Here is a 22,388-nt window from a genome sequence, read left to right on the forward strand (position 1 = left end):
AATTTCGTTTCTTTTTATGGCTGACTAATATTCCATTGTATATATGTGCCACATCTTCTTTATCCATTCATCTGTCGATGGACACTTAGGTTGCGTCCATGTCCTGGCTATTGTAAATAGAGCTGCAATGAACATTTTGGTACATGAATCTTTTTGAATCATGGTTTTCTCAGAGTATATGCCCAGTAGTGGGATTGCTGGGTCATACAGTAGTTCTATTTTTAGTTTTTTAAGGAACCTCCATACTGTTCTCCATAGTGGCTGTATCAATTTACACTCCCACCAACAGTGCAAGAGGGTCCCCTTTTCTCCACACCCTCTCCAGCATTTATTGTTTGTAGATTTTCTGATGATGGCCATTCTGACCGGTGTGAGATGATATCTCATTGTAGTTTTGATTTGCATTTCTCTACTGATTAATGATGTTGAGCATTCCTTCATGTGTTTGTTGACCATCTGTATATCTTCTTTGGAGAAATGTCTACTTAGGTCTTTGGCCCATTTTTGGATTGGGTTGTTTGTTTTTTTGATATTGAGCTGCATGAGCTGCTTGTAAATTTTGGAGATTAATCCTCTGTCAGTTGCTACACTTGCAAATATTTTCTCCCATTCTGAGGGTTGTCTTTTTGTCCGTTTATGGTTTCCTTTGTTGTGCAAAAGCTTTTAAGTTTCATTAGGTCCCATTTGTTTCTTTTTGTTTTTATTTCCATTTCTCTAGGAGGTGGGTCAAAAAGGATCTTGCTGTGATTTATGTCATAGAGTGTTCTGCCTATGTTTTCCTCTGAGAGTTTGATAGTGTCTGGCCTTACATTTAGGTCTTTAATCAGTTTTGAGTTTATTTTTGTGTATGGTGTTAGGGAGTGTTCTAATTTCATTCTTTTACATGGAGCTGTCCAGTTTTCCCAGCACCACTTACTGAAGAGGCTATCTCTTCTCCACTGTATATTCTTGCTTCCTTTATCAAAGATAAAGTGACCATATGTGCGTGGGTTTTTCTCTGGGCTTTCTATCCTGTTCTATTCTGGTTTTGTGCCAGTACCATACTGTCTTGGTTATTGAAGCTTTGTACTATAGTCTAAAGTCAGGGAGCCTGATTCGTCCAGCTCCGTTTTTCTTTCTCAAGATTGCCTTGGCAATCGGGGTCTTTAGTGTTTCCATACAAATTGTGCAATTTTTTATTCTAGTTCTGTGAAAAATGCCAGTGGTAGTTTGATAGGGATTGCATTGAATCTGTAGATTGCTTTGGGTAGTACAGTCATTTTCACAATGTTGATTCTTCTAATCCAAGAACATGGTATATCTCTCCATCTATTTGTATCATCTTTAATTTCTTTCCTCAGTGTCTTATAGTTTTCTGCATACAGGTCTTTTGTCTCCTTAGGTAGGTTTATTCCTAGATTTTTTTTTTTTTTTTTAATTTTTTTTTTTTTAATTTTTTTTTTTAATAGCTACTTTATTTATTTATTTATTTATTTTTGGCTGTGTTGGGTCTTCGGTTCGTGCGAGGGCTTTCCCTGGTTACGGCAAGTGGGGGCCACTCTTCATCGCGGTGCGGGGACCGCTCTTCATCGCGGTGCGCGGGCCTCTCACCATCGCGGCCCCTCCCGTTGCGGGGCACAGGCTCCAGACGCGCAGGCTCAGTAGTTGTGGCTCACGGGCCCAGCTGCTCCGCGGCATGTGGGATCTTCCCAGACCAGGGCTCGAACCCGTGTCCCCTGCATTAGCAGGCAGATTCTCAACCACTGCGCCACCAGGGAAGCCCCTATTCCTAGATATTTTATTCTTTTTGTTGCAGTGGTAAATGGGAGTGTTTTCTTAATTTCACTTTCAGATTTTTCATCATTAGTGTATAGGAATGCAAAAGATTTCTGTGCATTAATTTTGTATCCTGCTACTTTACCAAATTCATTGATTAGCTCTAGCAGTTTTCTGGTAGCATCTTTAGGATTCTCTATGTATAGTATCATGTCATCTGCAAACAGTGACAGCTTTACCTCTTCTTTTCCGATTTGGATTCCTTTTATTTCTTTTTTTTCTCTGATTGCTGTGGCTGAAACTTCCAAAACTATGTTGAATGATAGTGTTGAGAGTGGGCAACCTTGTCTTGTTCCTGATCTTAGTGGAAATGGTTTCAGTTTTTCACCATTGAGGATGATGTTGGCTGTGGGTTTGTCATATATGGCCTTTATTATGTTGAGGAAAGTTCCCTCTATGCCTACTTTCTGGATGGTTTTTATCATAAATGGGTGTTGAATTTTGTCGAAAGCTTTCTCTGCATCTATTGAGATGATCATATGGGTTTTCTCCTTCAATTTGTTAATATGGTGTATCACATTGATTGATTTGCGTATATTGAAGAATCCTTGCAGTCCTGGGATAAACCCCACTTGATCATGGTTTATGATCCTTTTAGTGTGCTGTTGGATTCTGTTTGCTAGTATTTTGTTGAGGATTTTTGCATCTATATTCATCAGTGATATTAGCCTGTAGTTTTCTTTCTTTGTGACATCTTTGTCTGGTTTTGGTATCAGGGTGATGGTGGCCTCGTAGAATGAGTTTGGGAGTGTTCGTCCCTCTGCTATATTTTGGAAGCGTTTGAGAAGGATAGGGTGTTAGCTCTTCTTTAAATGTTTGATAGAATTCGCCTGTGAAGCTGTCTGGTCCAGGGCTTTTGTTTGTTGGAAGATTTTTAATCACAGTTTCAATTTCAATGCTTGTGATTGGTCTGTTCATATTTTCTATTTCTTCCTGGTTCAGTCTCGGAAGGTGCATTTCTAAGAATTTGTCCATTTCTTCCAGGTTATCCATTTTATTGGCATATAGTTGCTTATAGTAATCTCTCAGGATCCTTTGTATTTCTGCAGTGTCAGTTGTTACTTCCCCTTTTTCATTTCTAATTCTATTGATTTGAGTCTTCTCCCTTTTATTCTTGATGAGTCTGGCTAATCGTTTATCAATTTTGTTTATCTTCTCAGAGGACCAGCTTTTAGTTTTATTGATCCTTGCTCTTGTTTCCTTCATTTCTTTTTCATTTATTTCTTATCTGATCTTTATGACTTCTTTCCTTCTGCTAACTTTGGGGATTTTTGTTCTACTTTCTCTAATAGCTTTAGGTGTAAGGTTAGGTTGTTTATTTGAGATGTTTCTTGTTTCTTAAATTAGGATTGTATTGCTATAAACTTCCCTCTTAGAACTGCTTTTGCTGCATCCCATAGGTTTTGGGTCGTCGTGTATTCATTGTCATTTGTTTCTCAGTATTTTTTGATTTCCTCTTATTAAGTAGTGTATTGTTTAGCCTCTATGTGTTTGTATTTTTTACAGATTTTTTTCCTGTAATTGATATCTAGTCTCATAGCATTGTGGTCGGAAAAGATACTTGATACGATTTCAATTTTCTTAAATTTACCAAGGCTTGATTTGTGATGCAAGATATGATTTATCCTGGAGAATGTTCCATGAGCACTTGAGAAGAATGTGTATTCTGTTGTTTTTGGATGGAATGTCCTATGAATATCAATTAAGTCCATCTTGTTTAATGTATCATTTAAAGATACATTAAAGATGTTTAAACATCTTGTTTAATGTTTCCTTATTTACTTTCATTTTGGATGATCTGTCCATTCGTGAAAGTGGGGTGTTAAAGTCCCCTACTATGATTGTGTTACTGTCGATTTGCCCTTTTATGGCTGTTAGTATCTGCCTTAGGTATTGAGGTGCTCCTATGTTGGGTGCATAAATATTTACAATTGTTATATCTTCCTCTTGGATCGATCCCTTGATCATTAGGTAGTGTCCTTCTTTGTCTCTTGTAATAGTTTTTGTTTTAAAGTCTATTTTGTCTGATATGAGAATTGCTACTCCAGCTTTCTTTTGATTTCCATTTGCATGGAATATCTTTTTCTATCCCCTCACTTTCAGTCTGTATGCGTCCCTTGGTCTGAAGTGGGTCTCTTGTAGACAGCATATATATGGGTCTTGTTTTTGTATCCATTCAGCCAGTCTGTGTCTTTTGGTTGGAGCATTTAATCCATTTACATTTAAGGTAGTTATTGGTATGTGTGTTCCTATTACCGTTTTCTTAATTGTTTTGGGTTTGATATTGTAGGTCTTTTCCTTCTCTTGTGTTTCCTGCCTAGAGAAGTTCCTTTAGCATTTGTTGTAAAGCTGGTTTGGTGGTGCTGAATTCTCTTAGCTTTTGCTTGTCTGTAAAGGTTTTAATTTCTCCGTCAAATCTCGAAAGTTTGAATACTAGTTTGTATACCAGATTTTGTACCAGTGCAAAATTTGTATGTCAGATTTATAAAGCATTATAAGCTCCAACACAACTCAACAAATGAGAACCCCCCCCACCATGGTATAAGCACAAAAAGAAAACTTAAGAAAAATGTAAAACATCCCCATAGACTTAATTAAATATACTCAAACAAACACTCAGAGTTTTGAAAAATCACCTTGAAGCAGAAATTCAGGAACTAAGAATGGGAAAAATATAAAGAGAATAAGATTGAACTCAGGAAAGAAATGGAAGAAAAACAAAATTGTCTCAATAATGAAGACTGTGAGTTGCCCTAGGGAAAATATATTCAACTATTAAGTTAATATTGGACATTAAAGAAAGGAAAGGAAATAAGCAAAAGAACAATAACAACAACAACAACAAAAATAGAAGTCAAAACAGTCAGGGAAAATATGGTGAAACTGAAGACAGCAAAGAAGGAATAACATTCATAATTGCTATCCCAGAAGAAGGAAAACAAAGAAAGCCACAGAACTAATATCCAAAATTATAAATCAAGACACATTTCTAGAAATTAAAAAAGACCTGTATCTATGTATTGAAAGGATATGTCTGAAACTTAGAAAAACGAACTGGGAAAGATCAACTCCAAGACATGATCTAGTAAAATTTATTAGACTTCAAAGATAAAGAAAAGATACTCAAGGCCTCCAAGGTAAAAAAGAAAAAAAAATGTAATAACTTACAAAGGCTAAAGGTGACATTAGAGCAGCTTTAAAAAAATACTCAATGAAAGAAAATGTGAACCAAGGCAGAGATGTTATATCCAGGCAAGTTATCCCTTAAGTACCAAGGCTGTAGAAAACGTTATTAAACATACAAGGACTTGTGCCTTTCTTGAGGAATCTATTAGAGCATAAGCTTCACCCAACCAGTAGTTGACTGGGAGAACTTCAGCAAATAAACTAATTATGAGCATTTTAATGTATATAGATGCAAAACCAAGAATTAAATGGGGGTGGGGACAAGAGTGGAAGACTAAAGTGTAAAATTATTGATGATGGGGTGCAGCAGAAATAATGGAACTAAAATGAGGAGAGAGGTCAGGGAGAAAGATGAGAATCTCTAACTTCACTGTTTTATAGCCAGTAGTGGAGGCTAAAGGATACCATTCAACAATGACAAACAAGACAGCTAAATACTGAATAAGAAATCAAGGGACTAAAATTTTTTTAAAAGTATAAGTACAAAGGAATACTATTACTAATCTTTTCAAATACCAAAATAGATAAATAAAGCAAAAAGAATAAACACTTGTAGGCAAATCCTATGGCAAATATAACAGAATAAATATAATTGTAAAATGATATGATGGAGCTATGACCAAACATATCAGTCGTATTAATAAATGAATGCTCTTAACTCACCTATTTAAAGAAAATGATTTTTAATTTGGCTCACAAAGCAAGACCGAAATCTTTGCTCTGAAAAAGAGATATTCTAAAACAAGTGAATCCTAAAGACTATAAATAAAGAGATGGGCAAAGCATAGCAGTCAAATGGAAACAAGAAATCTAGGGTAGTGATCTTGATATCTGACAAATTAAAATTTAAGTAAAATGCATGAAATGTTAAAAAGAAATATGCTTTTAAGCTAAAAGTCATAATTCAAATTAAATACAGCATATAGGTATTCATATATAAAAATAAAATAACACATCAACCACCTCCATGAAGCAAAAACTACAAGAAAGGCAAGGAGATAATAGGTAGAAGAACACTAATATACAAGACAGCAAATGGACAAAAAAAAGAAAGTTGAGGAAAACATTTCTGTAATCAAAAAGACAGACATGTATCAAAATTTATACTATAGTAGTAGAGCATTTAACATCTTCTCATGTGCTAAGGGAATATTTTCAAAAATTGATTTTATGTAAGATTACAAAGAAACCATCAGTAACTTCCATAACATACCGATATTGCAAATATTGTGGTCCCTCAGATCACAATGCAATAAAGCTATAAATTATTTTAAAACAGCAATATAAAAGACATTTCCACCTGGAAATTTTAAAACTTTCTATTAAACAAAGGGTAAGCATAAACTAAAAGAAAGTTTCCAAATAAACAAAATACAGAATGAAAGAGGAATAATTCACAACAGTGAACTGATAAATAATACAGAAGTATTATAAATAACAGTAGGCTAATATTTGAAAGCCTAGGTAAACTAGACACATTTTCTCCAATATATAAAATGATAATATTTGCACATATTTTCCTCAATAAAGAAAATATTTGATAAAGTCTAATCTACATATAAAGAAAATACCTTACAGCAAGTTTTACTTGTACAATAAAAATCTATAGCAAATCATATCTTTAATGAAGAAGTTTTTGAAATATTCACTTTAAGTTTTGGAGCAAGATGAAGGTCTACCCTAACACTAATGCTGGAGCTTCTATCCAATGCTATACGGAAAGAAAGGGAAAAAATGATAGATGTAAGGATGAGAAAAAAAAAAGTAGAAACTACCAGTATTTATAAGTACTATAATTATCTCCAAAAATTATTATTTCTACTTGTATAGAAATAATAAATATTATTAGAACTCACAAAAAATTAGGTAAGTTTACAGGGTATAAAATCAATTTACAAAAATTAATATTGTTTCTCAATAATCACAATAACTATCTAGATAATAAACATATACCATTTATAATGGCAACAAAACCCATAGCATATCTAAGAGTGTACTTAACAAAAATCACTTCAGCTTTCTGTGAAAAAATATTTAAATTCTATTAATGGATAAAAAAATATCTGAATACATTGAGAGAAATTACATGTTTTGGAATGGGAACTATTTAATAAATAAAATATTGGATCTCCCCAAATTAACTGAAAATTAAATGTAACCCCAAATAAAAATATGTCTATTTTTTTCGGGAATTTTTGAAACTCATGCTAAAATTTATATGGAAGAAAACTCAAATAACAAAGCCACAGTAAATATGAAACTGTATACTTGGGGAAAAACAGACACATATTCCAATGGAACATAATAGATTCCACAAAAGTATATGTGAATCTAATATATAAAAAGCATAGCATCTGAATCAGTAGGGAAATAAATAATTTTGAGTATAAGTTGCTAGGAATATGGGTTCCCTGCATGGAGAAAAATAAAACTTCATCCTAACTACACTGCACAGAAAAGTGTATCCAATCAGATTAAAGACCTAATTGACTCATATAGAGGAATATCTTTCAACACAGGAGTCCCCCCCCCCAAAAAAACACCAGAATACAAATCATATGGCAAAAATGACTAAGGTTAAAAATCATAATATTTAGGAGTTTCTTTTCAATAAGTGATACAATGGGCAAAATTTAATAGAAACGATAGAAAAGATATTTATCATTGATAAAACAAACGGAATAATATTTAGGATATAGAAGAAATACCTAGAAATCAAGAAGTAAAGATAAGAACACCCCCCCAAAAGAAGCAAATGATTATCAATAGGCAATTCATAAATGTTGAACCCCAGAAGGTGAACAAACATGATATTTAAACACAGTAATTAGAGAAATGTAAATTGAAACAATAATGAGACACTAGTTTGCACCCATCTGATTGGGGAAAATGAAATTTTATAATGCCAAACATTGACAGTCCAAAGGAATATTAAATATGCATAGACTCTATGATGTAGCTTTCCACTCCTGAATTTACATCCTTGAGATATTCTCACACCAGTTGAAAGGGATAAGGGTTGTTTGTGACAGTGAGGGGTTGGAGGCAATCTCGTTACCATCACTAGTGAATGCAGAAAAGTACATCTTAGTGGATGCCATTGTGGAGAACTGGGTAGGTTTTATAGGCAATGTACTAAACATACAATATATATAAATCTTCAGATACATTCCTGAGTTAAGTAAGAAAAACAATGAACTCTATAACACAATTATATTCACATGAATTAGTCATTTAAAAGTTCAATGCAAATTTCACAATAATACATAAAAATAATACATATCAAATATATTACAGTGGTTGCCTACAGAAGGCAAAAGAATGGACTTGGCGAAGGGGATAAAAGGGAATACATTTGTGCACACTTCCATGCATTCACACATTTGTGCATATACACATAGTCATAAGCAAATATACATGCACACATGCACAAAATAAGAACGAGAGAAGATACACAGACTAATGACAGTGTACTACAAACTGAGGAGCTGATAAACACAACAATCCACATCTGAGTGTTAAAACTAACAAATAAATCATCCAAATCCAAAGTAATATAATCATATGAAAAAAGGAAAAGAACAATCTAAAATGTTTTACATTCATTCTACACTCAGACAAAATTTGCTTTTGATCATTTTTTAAGTGATCAAAATAAAATATTGACATCTGCCTTTAATTTAGTTAACTTGCCAAACCATCTTGCAGTTTCTTGGCAGGCTGACAGTCAGTAAAGCAGATATCTTTTTACTTTAAGAGAAAGATATTCTGGAATTCAAAGCACTGGAAGAATATTTACAGCATGGGCAAATTTTCATAAGACTCACACTTAAATATGTTACATCTCATTCACACATCAATAACCATTAATAGAATTGTTTGCCCCATTTTGTGTATGACCATGAGGCTGCATCATAATGTGTGTGGGTTTTTTGTTTTTTGTTTTTTTTTGTAAAGGTAGGTTTTCTTCAATGTCTTATTCAATCACTTCATTTATTGATTTCTTTTATCAGTTAAGTACATCATCACCTACCTAAATGTAAAGAGATATACTTATGTATATTAGGAATTACTATGGGGTAAACAACACACTTCCTTTAGTGATTATATAACAAAAACATACCACATGATAAGAGAGTATATATTCATCTCTTGTTAAAAGAAAATACACATACTCCTATAGGGTTCTGCTCCTTGGTCTTCATTTCACTGGGTTCTTCTCAGATCTCAACACCGAAGCCGTATCCTTACCTTAGTGAGTTCTTCTCTGATCACCAAATCCAGAATAAACCCTCACCATGCTAATCTTAATTAGTTTCCTTGATAGCATGTATTATTTGAAATTCTCTTTTTCCTTCGCTCTCTCTCTCTGTCTCTCCCTCTCCCCCTCTCCCTCCGCCTTCTTGCTTATAGTATCTAGAACGTAAGCCCTGCAGGAGCAGGAACCTTACCTGTCTTATTTTCGCTATATTCTCAGCCCCTAAAATACTTACTACATAGCAACTGTTGAATGAACGGTGGAATAGTAAAGGAAAAACTAAATAAATTAGATTTAACACAATTTCAAAAATTGACCCCTTTGGGGCTGTTGTCAACTAACATATACATTTTACAGCTTTTAAAATTAAAATAATAGATGCACTTGATTAAAAACCAGCAGATTTTATAATAAGAAATAGTCCTCTGCCTTACTCCTCTCCTCTCCTAGTCCCAAGTCCCAAAGACAATGATTTTCAGCATTTCTGTTTTTAATTTTTCCAGTAGGTATTTTCATATCTTCCATATTATGCTTGCACTGGTATATATGGGTGAGACTTCAAAATTATTTACTGATTTGCTTCTGAGATAGATAAAGATCTAGATCACTTACACCATTATACCTTTGCTCTTTGAACCCTATCTTTAGTAAAATTCCATCACAGTTATTATTTTCAACACCAGTGAAACCTGCAGTTTTTAAAAAAAATTATTAAACCTCAATGTATTTTCCCATCGCCTCTGAAGAGCACCTTCCATTTGCTAATCCTCCTTCCCTGTCTTCCACCATCTCTTGCACTTCCAACTCATCATCTGTACATTTACTTTGATTTGACATGGTTGATAACACTGCATTTTGTGATTTAACTATAGGTTGATTCTAAGAAAAAAAACAATAAATAGTGTTTACATTTTTATGATGAATTTACCACAGAGCCAAGCTTTGTATACAAATATTACAACCTTTTCTACAGATTCAATGTCACACAATGTCAAGTTGGAAAACAGTCATATATTTATTAACCCTCCAACTAACGTGTTCAACACTCCATCATGTTTTCAATAGTTTTGTATATTCTAGCGCCTCCTTTTCTTTACCGAATACTTTCCACCCAGAGGCGTCCGCCCTCCACTGCTAGCTTAAATTGTATGCTCCTAGTTCTACTGCCCACTTGTCTCACTGCAGTAGGAACTAATTACCCTCTCTGGTTCATCTAGTGGTTTTTTTGGATATCATGACTGTCTTCTTTCTTGATTTATTCCTTCTTTTTTCCAAGAGTTTATTCTCAATTAAATGATTAAGACAATGTCTATGGAAGAAATTTAGTTTAGTTTAGCTTTAACTTTTCCATGTCTGAAATGACATTTCCGCCCTCACATTTTTTTTAATAGATCTTTATTGGAGTATAATTGCTTCACAATACTGTGTTAGTTTCTGTTGTACAACAAAGTGAATCAGCCATATGCATACATATATCCCCATGTCCCCTCCCTCTTGAGCCTGCCTCCCACCCTCCCTATCCTACCTCTCTAGGTCATCGCAAAGCACCAAGCTGATCTCCCCAAATTCCAGACCCACATATCCAACTCTCTGCCACATTTCTATTTGAGTAACAAGTAGGCATCTCAAACACAATAATTCATCCCTCCAAAGCTGCTGCTCTGAATCCAACAGTTGCTGAACTTCACTCAGGAGCATAATTTTTTTAATCAAATATCTGTGGGGCATTTTTGCTTGTAGTTCGCAGAAAACTCAGGTTGAACATAACCAAAACGGAAGTCATCTGCCTTTAAAATGAGGTTTTCCTCTTTTATTTCGCAATTCCATCAGTGACATCATCGTCTCGATCCTCTGTACCATATACTTGGGGATTGCCCCATACCTCTCCCTCTCCCTGCATCCCCTATCCAATCAGCAAATATATTGGATTAATATTTTTAGACTTCATTCTAATTGATTTCCTTCTATCCCTGACCCTTCTCTATTACCTGGCAAGAATCCTAACTCTTTAGTGTGTTATTAAAGGTCCTTTCCTTCTGCGGCTCTGCCCCTCCCCTCCCAGTCTCTCCATCCTGTTATGATTAGGCAAAAGTAACTCAATAATTAAGACTCATGTTAATCATTATTATTGAATACCAGACTAACATTTCCTAATGGTTAAGAAATGTATATTTCTCTTTTTGCATATTCCAGCACCTAGGGTGAGGTCTGACACGTTTGTATATTAAAGATTTAACTAATTGATTATTCACTTTAACACAGAGAACACCAAAAAAGCCAGGACAGCATATACATGTAAGCTTCCAAACTTCCATCCTGGCTAAGCAATGATAGTAAGAGGTTACAATTAGAAGAAAATTTCTGTATTCTAAAAAATAAAAAAGGAAGTAGTTATATGGATGTTTGTGGAATTTTCAGGTGAAATTATGTTTGTGGTCTAAACTGATTGCATAGAGTAAACCATTTTTCTGTTTCATCATGTATCCAAGCATTTAATATTTAAAATCACGAAATATGGAGTGATAAAATTGTGCAAACATCAACATAAATAAACATAATTTGAAACAAAAAAGACAGAGTAGTTGCTGGTGAATGTTTTGAAGCAAAGAAAGGCTAAGTAGAAAAACAGTGGGACTCCTGTGCTCCCAGGAAGTCTGATGATTTGTGAGAATTATTAGGTAACTAATCCTCATACCAGTTCACATGATGGATCCAATGTGGTCACTGTTCTGTTGTGCTCAAGGACCAAGAGGAGAAAAAAAAAGAATAATTGTATTCATTACTTATGGTGAAAAATGAATTATTCTGTTTATTTATTACTCATGAATCATTAGAATAGAATGAAATGAGAGCTACATAGGAATAGTTTTAAATGATTCAATTTCTCCACTTCCAAAAACTGTTATTTATGTTCACTTTTTAACTGAAAACTTTCCTGCACTGCTATTTAATAACTTTTCTGCAACGTCCTTTTTGTCAAGTTTGATCATTTCATTCTCTTCTGACTTCAAAAGCATACCAAAGTAACCTCCCCAGCACTATGCTCACACTTTTAGGTGAGAAAAAAGATTAGAAAGGTTTGGGTGGGATGAATGTTTAAAAGGTTCTAATAAGAATATCTGTTTTCAGATAGCTATTTGCCTGATACTGACACATTTTTTTTTCTTATTCTGTGCTGTCCCTCAATATTTGCTCTACAAAACTTTTCTTCTTTTCCTCCTCTCCAAGGTTCCCAGCACAATGAGACTTGAGCTGATTAACTCCTTAAGCAGAAAAACGGTCATAAGACGTGGTACAGAAAGGTCAGTCTTGAATTTCATTGAAATATTTTGTTAAATCAGTAACAGCAAAGGTCAGTTGGGCTCCGAGAGAGGTTTTTGCATTTATTTTTCTGCCAGCCTCAAGATAGTTCATGTTTGTAGACTTCTATATTTGAAATGATCTGATTTCAATTTTAAGTATTGTGTGTGTTCAACACATAGACACAAAAGATGATAGGAGATTACTGAGCAATCATTAGTTAATACCAGTTTTGTTTAGTATATGATGGTAAAGTTCAGTGAAGAAATAGTTGTTATATCCTCTAACATTTTAATATAAATATTTTGTGAAATTATGTGGTACTAAGAAATTGGGCAAAATGGACTCACAATAAAGAACACCGTTTATTGATGCAAACATTAAAAAGTACTCAGTGGGGGCTTCCCTGGTGGCGCAGTGGTTGAGAGTCTGCCTGCCAGTGCAGGGGACACGGGTTCGAGCCTTGGTCTGGGAGGATCCCACATGCCGCGGAGCGGCTGGGCCCGTGAGCCACAACTACTGAGCCTGCGCATCTGGAGCCTGTTCTCCGCAGCAACAGAGGCCGCGATGGTGGGAGTCTCTCGCACCGCGATGAAGGGTGGCCCCCGCTCGCCTCAACTAGAGAAAGCCCTCGCACAGAAACGAAGACCCAACAGAGCAAAAATAAATAAATAAATAAATAAAAAAAAAAAAAAAAAAAAAAAGTACTCAGTGGCCAATTGGTCTAATTCCTTCACTTTGCTGATAAAATAATCCATCCACTGATGTTAAGTAACTCTATTTACGCAACTTTCTCATGGTCTACAGAAGCAGCAGTACTCTGTCTAGTACATTAGCAGTAAACCTCCTGACTCTTTAAGAGGCCATTGCCTGACCACATTTATTGTTTACAATAAATGTAAACAATACACTTGTTTACAAATAAGATCTTATTTGCCTTGAAGTGTTTAACCCATCTTCTTTCCTTATATTATTTAAAAGTCCTGCTTGCTTAGAAGGAAACTTCTACTGTGGCCAAGATGGAATAACAGAGTCTGAATTTTTCCTCCTATTAAAAACAAGCCAGAGAGAGAGGTAGGGAGAGATTGAGAAAGAGACAGAGATAGAGAGATGGAGAGAAACATACAAACCAATGGTTTTCAAGATACTGAACATTAGGCAACAAAGGGCAGTGAACCCTGAAAGATGGGAAACAAAGGAAGTGAGCCGCATGATTGCTACTGCTTTATGCCTGGAGTCTGTAGACCATGGCAGAGTGAGGAAGAACCCAGGCAGAACCCAGCGGACTCCCTGTTTAAAGGAGGTGAACCCGACAGTACAGGGGGCCAAGGCATCTATGGTTTACAACCCACAGTAATGAAGAGGAAAGACCTGTACAAAGAGCTGACTCTGGAGCTCTTCAGAAGGTACTCGTTGGTATTCAGCAGAGTACTGATGGGCCTATGCATGTGTAGAAACAAACTAAGGCTAAGGAAAGAACCATCTAAGGAGATTAGAGGTGGAAGTACCCAGCACCCACACAGTGCCTCAAAAAGTACCAAGTCCCACCAGACAGAATGGAAAACCTCATAATTCACAAGGTATTGAGTAGATAATTCAGAAAGATCTTACCTTAGCCAGAGGGAAAAATTAGCCCTAAACTAAATGCTGCTCTGAGCCACACTAACAAACCTTAAAAGCAAGACAGGAATTGCTTTCTAAGTAATTACACTTAGAAAAAGTTTAATCTGAAAAGCTTAAGAATATTTAGAGAAATTCAAAAATATCTAGTAACCAAAAAGGTAAAATTTGTAATGTCTGGCATCCAATGAAAGATGCCAGGCATCTAAAGACCCATAATGAGGAGGAAAATCAACCAATCAAAACTGATCCAGTACTGACACCAATATTAGAATTAACAAACATTAAAAAAAGTATTATACCTGTTCAAGATGTTTAAAAAGTTGAAAATAGACATGTAAAATATAACAAAGACTTAAATAAAATGTCTAGAAATTTAAACTACAATGAAATGAAAAGTACATTGAAAGGAATTAGCAGAAAATTAGACATGGTAGAAGAAAAGATAAGTAAACTTGAATACATCACTCTAGAAACTATCCAAAATGAATACAGAGGACAAAAAAAACAAAAGAATGAAACAAAATTACATCAGTGAACTGTGGGAAAACGTGAAGTGGCCTAATGTGAATGTAATTGGATTTTGCAAAGAAAAGGAGAGAGATGAAGGAACAAAAATGTTTGAAGAAAAAAATGAACAAATAATAGAATATTTACCAAGATATGCCACAATATAGGCCAGAAAACAGGTCTCATTAAAGTTAAAAGGATTCAAGTCATATATAATGAAATTAAATTAAAAATAAATAAGAAAGATGTCCCTGGAAAATCTCCAACTATATGGGATATATGTAAAATATTTTACTTCTATTGATTTCTTCTTTGACCCATGGGTTATTTCATTTTGACTTGAATGAAAATGAACATTCTCTTATCAAAATTTGTGGAATGCCACTAAAGTCAGAATTTAGAAAGAAATTTATAATTTTAATCATCTATATTAGAGAAGGAAGGCCTCAAATTATAGATCTCAGCTTCTACCTTAGTAAATTAGAAAAAGAAGAGAAAAGTTAAACCCAAACTAAGCATAAAAAAATAAATAATATCAAAATGGAAATTAGTTACAAAGGAAACCAAAGAGAGAATGAATGAATGAATGAATCATGGATTTTATTTTATTTTTTTGCTCTTTTCCAAGTAAAAATAATTAAGATAATTTTTAGAGTGAGAAAGACTTTGCAAAGATACACAAGTTCTTGTATAATATAAATCTATTTTCTCAACACGTCATTATTAAGTGTTGTTCTTTGTCCGGCTAAGTGTCAATGATAAACTGAAGCACTGAGACAGAGTCACAGACCTCACGGAGATCACAATACAGTAGCTGGGAAAGGAAGAGTGCCCGACTGCTAGCAGCCAGATGAGTCCAAGTCTCCATCATTCTTAGTTAAATGACAGCAGAAAAAAGCTGCGGGTACTCAGCTGGGATTTCTGGAGTTTGGCGATATTTGAAGGATATGTCAAAAAGAAAAAAGGTACAGAAGTTCTGTTCAAAATAAAATGGGAAACTAGAGCTAAATTAAGCAGGGATGAATGACTCACATTAGTCTTAGAAATAAGCATTATTTAGACCAACAAGCTCATGAAAATCGATATATTATAGAAAGCTAACTTACTGTGGGTTCTTGTGTTACCCTCAGTAATTCATGCCTTGTATAGTTCTAGCCTTTTCACCTAGCGAATCAAAGTCAGATACCTGTTGGCGGGTTGGTACTAAATAGTCATGAATTCCTCATTCAAATTAGCATAACTCAAAATCTTCTAAAGTAAAGCAGTTTTTAAATTTTTTATTCATTTTTATTGGAGTATAGTTGCTTTACAATGTTGTGTTAGTTTCAGCAAAATGAATCAGTTATACATATACATATATCCACTCTTTTTACTCACTGCTCTGTGGTGACCTAAATGGGGAGGAAATCCAAAAAAGCAGTTTTCATTAAAATTCCTTCTTCTTTGTCTTGTCCATTGTCATTTGACTTTCATGTAAGTCCGTAGAACGACTACCCCTTTTTCAGTACTGTGGAGAACAGTAGCAGGTAGAATATTTACTAATAAAAAATATTTAAAGAGAAAATATTTTAACACGTATGTGAGTTCAGTGTAAGTCTTTGTGATCAAATGGAATTTCAGTTGACCTAAATGCTTTCAATTTAGAAAATTATAAACTTGGTTATTTATTGTGTCTTGCATTTTCAAGTATTATTCTAATATTTGCTCTTGATAGCGTCTTGTATTTTGTAACCTATATCTACTATGGCTAAGTGTAATCTGGATGTACTAATCTACAAACTTGAGATGCAAATGCTTAAATTTTTGAAAAATAGTTCCAATTATTGACTCAAGACTTCACCTACCTCATTAACCAAAATGTCTCTAATATTCTCCTTTGATGATTCCATGGTCCTGAGTTTTTAAGAAGTCTGAGGACTAAGGTGTTCTCTCAACATGGGTTCAGCTTCCATGTCTGAGCTAAGAGAACGCAGTTGGGTACCCAGCTGCATTTGAACTGGTTCACCCACCTTCCCATACTGTCTTTTCCTAAGGCTGGCATTCTTCAATCCAAATCTTGACACTAATGACAATATGTCTCTGTAAAGGCAAACCTACATTCTCTGGGTGCTAATTTTGGCCACAGGCCTCCATGCTTGAACTCTAGTCCTTATGTGCTGCCACCTTGCAGGGTGGCGCTCTAGCAGCTTACCAGTCAGGGCTGGTTTCAGATGTGATTCCCTGTCAAGACATCCACCACTAGGGGTCAAGAACATTTCCCTTTTAAAGCATCACCTATTAAGGTTCTGATTACTTCCCCCTTACTTGGAAGGTGAGGCTTCCAAAGGACTCTCTGAAAGAAAGCAAATTCAATGTCTCTGGAAAAACTCGTGTTCATCACTCAGGGGGATCCCAAGGTGATTTTTTTTTTAGCATATTTCATTCTGGCAAATAAAAAAGGAAATATTCTGTCAGAGCATCCTGCGTCATGAAGAAATTGCAGTCAACTGCATTGATTGGTGATCTAACAATTTAATTTCACTGTGAAATAACCCAAGCAAAATATATTTACTATGATTAATACAATGGAGCCACTAATCATTAAAATGGTAGTAAATATATTAATTTAACTACATTAAAATAAAATGTCATAATATGCATATACTATTCTGAAATTAGATGCCTATTGCTTGATTTCAGGGGCTGAATGGACACGTATCATTCTATATTTTGCATATTGACCTAGTATACATTAACTTTGATTTTCACATGTTGGATGAATCTTAGTCTTGATGTGATGTAATGTATTTTTGAAAATATTTTTGGAGTGTTAACTATGTGCTGTGCATTTGAGAAGCAGTAAAATAATTCTTGTTTAGGTGTTAGGGATATGATGGGGAACAAAAAAGACAAAAATCCATGCCCTCATGGAGCTTACACTATAGTCATTTATACTTTTGCTTGAACGGTGTCCTTTTATAGTTTCTTCTGTGGTCTCTTATGTGACCCTAAGTAAGTCATAACTCCCCATCCATAGATGGTGAGATTCTACTCATTGCTTTGTAAGAGTATGTTCTGAAGTGTAAGTCCTAAGTAGCTTCCTATAGGTAGAATTTAACACTAATATCTTACTTAAATTTTAGAACATCAGTTACACAGGAACAACACTACTGTTCAAAAAAACTCATCTCCAGCTATTTCCTTATCCCTTTTGATGTGGTTCCACATCTGAGAGGAGACTATAGCTTTGTCTTCTTCTGAGGAAAGCTGAGGGAACGAAAATACGGAAATGCCACCAAGTAGGTCACTGAAGGTGTCAAACACACAGTAATACCATTTGCAACCATTTTAAAACATTCTCATTAAGGAATGATAAAATCTCTTATAAATGTTAATATCTTCCACAGCAAGTAGCTCTTAGGAATTAAAAAAAAAATGTTTGCTAGAGAAATACTGGTGAATGAATGAGGTGAAGGAGACCACAGGTTTCAAAAGTGTATATTCCATTGCAAGCAACTCATACTCACTTCTTTGGTCCATTGAGAAACAGTCAAATAATTCTTGTCGATAGGAAGCTCAACTAGTTCTAACTTATTCCTTATGTTGTTTGTTAGAGATCTGTCTTCAGCCTTCTGACTAAATATAAATGCAGAATACGGAATTTATTCTAACAAGTTCTCAAACACATTTTGCTAGAGCTGTGATTCTTATAGCAGCATTAAGATCCAAGAAAATAAAACACGAGTCTGTGGCCTTTCAATAGTATTTGTTTCCAGAAGGATGACTATTTATATTTGAAAGGTTCTGTACTAGAGATAAATGAACATATTAATATAACTTTCAGAAAGGATATCTGAGGTCAAAGTTATGAAGCTTTATAAATCACTGTGAGAAAAATTATCTGGAACTTGAAAATAGGGAAAGTTTACTAGGTATTCTCTCAGTGAGGGGCTTGTACCTTCGATTAATTTTATACTATCTGGACTATTTTACAACTTCACTGGAGCAGAGGTAAATTTGAACATTTTTGTCTGGTGGTGAGGCAAATATTTTCACTTTGGTATGACAGATAAACCCGCAAATTATAGTTTATTGTAACCTGTGTTCTATCAAACTCAGCTATCTTATTTTAACATTCCCTTCCTAATCTGCCTTTAAATAGCTTCTCAAATGCTCTTTAGACTGGTTTAACCATCTTAATGGCTCATTAATGTAATGAATTCAATACAATCTTGGACATACGCTCATGTTATAGTTGTATGAAAATTATGTTTTTCAATCTTTTGAAAAATTTTGATTTAACAATAGTTACATTTTACTTACTACCCTTTCTATTTCAGTGGGTCTTGCAATCCTTTTTTAAGAGGCTCTAAATGGATAGGATGGCATGAATTCTATAATACAAGACTAGTCCTATCTCTGACTACTTGTGTAACCCTGAGTAACTAATTAACTCCTCATTCATAAATGGTGAGAGATTGTACTGGTTGGCATATAAGTGTGAATTCTAAAGAGTGAGTGATAAGTAGGTACGATTTGAGACCTATTTCTTACTTAAATTTTAGAACATCCACTGCAGAGGACAGACATGACCATTCATTGGATATTAAGGCTTCACTTCCTCAGCACATGTACTGAAACTGGAGCAACACTAAATATATTGGCATGAGCCCGACATAAATAATTTTATGAATCAGTCCATATTTCATGCTACCTTCCCCACAAAGCTTACCCTGATTCCTCCAGCCCGAAGCAGTATCTCCCTTCCTCAAAACTACAAGTGTACTTTATATATATCCCTTCCATGTTATATGACTTTTTGTGTGTGTTTACCCCCATCTACTCAATTACAAATAGGAAGCGGTGGGACCACGTGGTTCTACCAAGGCTGCACTTCTCAGTGAGGGGAACTTGGGACCTACCATTATCTATTTTTCTATATAAATTAATATAAATACTGGGAGGGTATAAACTGTATCAGCAGTGGCTATCTTTCTGGGATATAATGCATGTAAGTTGCTCTCATAATCATTAGAAAAAAACAATTTTGATTTGGGTTAAAACAAAATAAAAATAAAACAAGCAAATAAAACTTCAGAGGCCTCCCTTATTACACAAGGTAACATCTGAACTTCTTGGATGTCCTATAATGTCCTTCACCATTTGGCTCCAACCTGTATGTCCAGACCGAGCTCTTATTATCTTTTCCAATAAATTCTATTCCACAGCCATGCTGGAATTTTGTGGTTTCCTGAGCATGTCATATACTTTCATACCTTTGTGACTTTAATCATATTGTTCTCTTGGCATCAAAAACATTTCTCACCATCCTCACTTGAAAAAAGTAAAATAAACCAACATGAAAGTCTAAGCCAAACTAAAATGTCTTCTTTGTGAAGCTATTTTCTGTTTCCAACTTCTAAAACATAGCACAGACTAAAGGTTAATTGTGTATTTCTTCTCAACCATATAGCTTATGCAGAGTAAGGAATGTCTTATTCCTTCATACCCTCTGGAATTAAATAATAAATAATAATAACAATAATAATAATGATATGTGAATGAGTGGATGTATGTAAAACATGGCATATACTTTTCCACTAAGGATTGGCTACCTACTTACAGTTTACTATTGCCTGTTTATACAATAATCTTCTGTCCATTTCTCATCTCTAATTTCTTATTAAATTAGGTACACATTCTAAAGTGTACATGGTCACATACTTTCTTCTCCTTCGTTCATGGTTTCATTCTTGTTTAATAATTCACAAATTTTCCACCAAATCGTTCTGTTCTCTAGTTAGTACTCTGGTTCCTTCACGAGAATTCTGATTCTCTGAGGTCTCCACCATCTCCCACTTCTCTCTATCCCAAGAGCAACCCTCCTCTGTAGTACTTCCTCTACCAGACACCATTTGCCTTATTGTGAAATGCACAGCATCCTGTATGTAAGAGATCTTCAAGTCTTGGTTCCACACAGCTGTAGAAGCCTATTCAATCAAGTACTTTCCTCCCACCCAACTTCCCAATAGCACATATCTATCTGTGAAGCTTCCTTCTGTGTAAGAGCAATGGTTCTCAATGGCCCAGAGAGGTGGAGGGAGTATATAAGATGGTATTTTTCAAGGGTAGACATATCAATAGCTGCTAACCCACTACCTACCAAATTCAATCCTTATGTTGATACATCTCTGTTTTTCCCTTCTCCTGGGGAAGACGTGGTCCCTAGTAACTATTAGAGACATATTATGAGAGGAGGTGCAGATATATACAGTACTTGGGAAAAAAGGAATGACTCTTTAGGGAAAAAAATGGGAAGTGAATCAGAACTGATGTGGCCACTCATCAGCCACAGAAAGGTTGAGATCAGGTCTACAGGTCTTCTTATGTAATTGGATCACAGAGAGTATTCAATCTGAGTTACAAATATTAGTGTGAAGAGTGAGTATTATATAGAGAAGAATAAGGAGCACACTAAGCCCAGCTTTCTCAAATGTTAAAAATAATAAATGGAGTTAATAAAGTATCTGCTACTTACTAGGAGCTTTATTTTCACAACAAGCAAGAGAGGTATGATTTTCGTTGTATGGATAAGTGAACTGAACTTTAGGAAGGGTGACTCTCCAGGCCAAGGTCACACACAGAGAGAGAAGCAGAGCCATGATGCAGACCCAGGTCCATTTCTGCTCTTTGCCTTTCACTCCGTGTTTTTTATAGCACTAACTAAATTCATGCTAAGACTGAAGGGGCCCCTAACCTTCAGAAATCATGACTTTAGTCTTGGTCACAGAAACCACAGGAAAAGAAAGTGGAGTCTGTGTACTTAGATTGTGCTACTACTAAAATTTCCTCAAACATTTTGTTGAGAATGAATGGCTAATTAGCCAAAATTAACTAATTAGTGACAGGAGAAATATTGAAGTCAGATGACTAATATTTAAGGCCATAAACATAGACATCTCTGACTATCTCAAGGGCTGACTTAACTATTTCATATGCACAGTCACTGATGAATTTCCTTGGCTTGCCTGAAAGTGTTACAGAGTTGATTATCAACAGTTCGTTCCATACTAATAGCTAGCAGTTATTGAAATTTGCCCTGGGCCAGGGACTGTGTTCAGCTCTCGCATGGATTATCTCATTTAATGCTCACAAATCATGTATGAGTTGGGAATGTTATTATCCCTACCTTACGTATTGTGTAAAGTAGGCTCAGAGACTAAGTAATTTGTCTAAGACTCTACAGGTAAAACTATATTGATTCACAGTAATAATTGGGCTAAATCACACACTTAGCATTTCAAACATTAAGAGGATGTCATCTCCTTGAGAAGAAATGCCATTTATAAAACAAATACATTGAAACCACCATTCTATGAGCAAAATTCAAACAAAATGAAGAATAGTTCAGCAAATATTACATGCTTAGAAGGCTGCTTTTGGTAGATTTTTTAAATTCTACATTACAAAAGCCAGAGTGATAGAAACCCCTAGCTATTTAATTTAACGTATTTTTACATGAAGCCAAATCATGTATGTGGAACAGTATAAATTACAAACACTGTATAGGTAGGTAGTGGTCGGTAACAGTGTTTAGTCTCTCAGCATGATTGGGCCATTTTTACAGTTCCCATCAGGGACAATGATTATATCCATGGCAACAGGTACTGCAAATGCATTGCATTGTTATAAACTCTCCAGGCTTAACGATTTCATTCAT

The 22,388-nt window shown here is 35.0% G+C and overlaps 1 long non-coding RNA gene across 5 annotated transcripts in view; it reads left to right on the plus strand.

Moving 5' to 3' along the window:
- The window catches only part of LOC130704610 (uncharacterized), a 169,063-nt gene that overhangs the window by 31,678 nt on the left and 114,997 nt on the right, over positions 1 to 22,388 (plus strand). For all 5 annotated transcript variants that reach the window (XR_009005033.1, XR_009005032.1, XR_009005034.1 and 2 more), the window contains exon 3: positions 12,488 to 12,561. This is a non-coding gene — a long non-coding RNA (uncharacterized LOC130704610). The remainder of the gene's footprint in view (positions 1 to 12,487; positions 12,562 to 22,388) is intronic.

Source organism: Balaenoptera acutorostrata, chromosome 13, assembly GCF_949987535.1.
Source record: "Balaenoptera acutorostrata chromosome 13, mBalAcu1.1, whole genome shotgun sequence".
NCBI lineage: Eukaryota > Metazoa > Chordata > Mammalia > Artiodactyla > Balaenopteridae > Balaenoptera > Balaenoptera acutorostrata.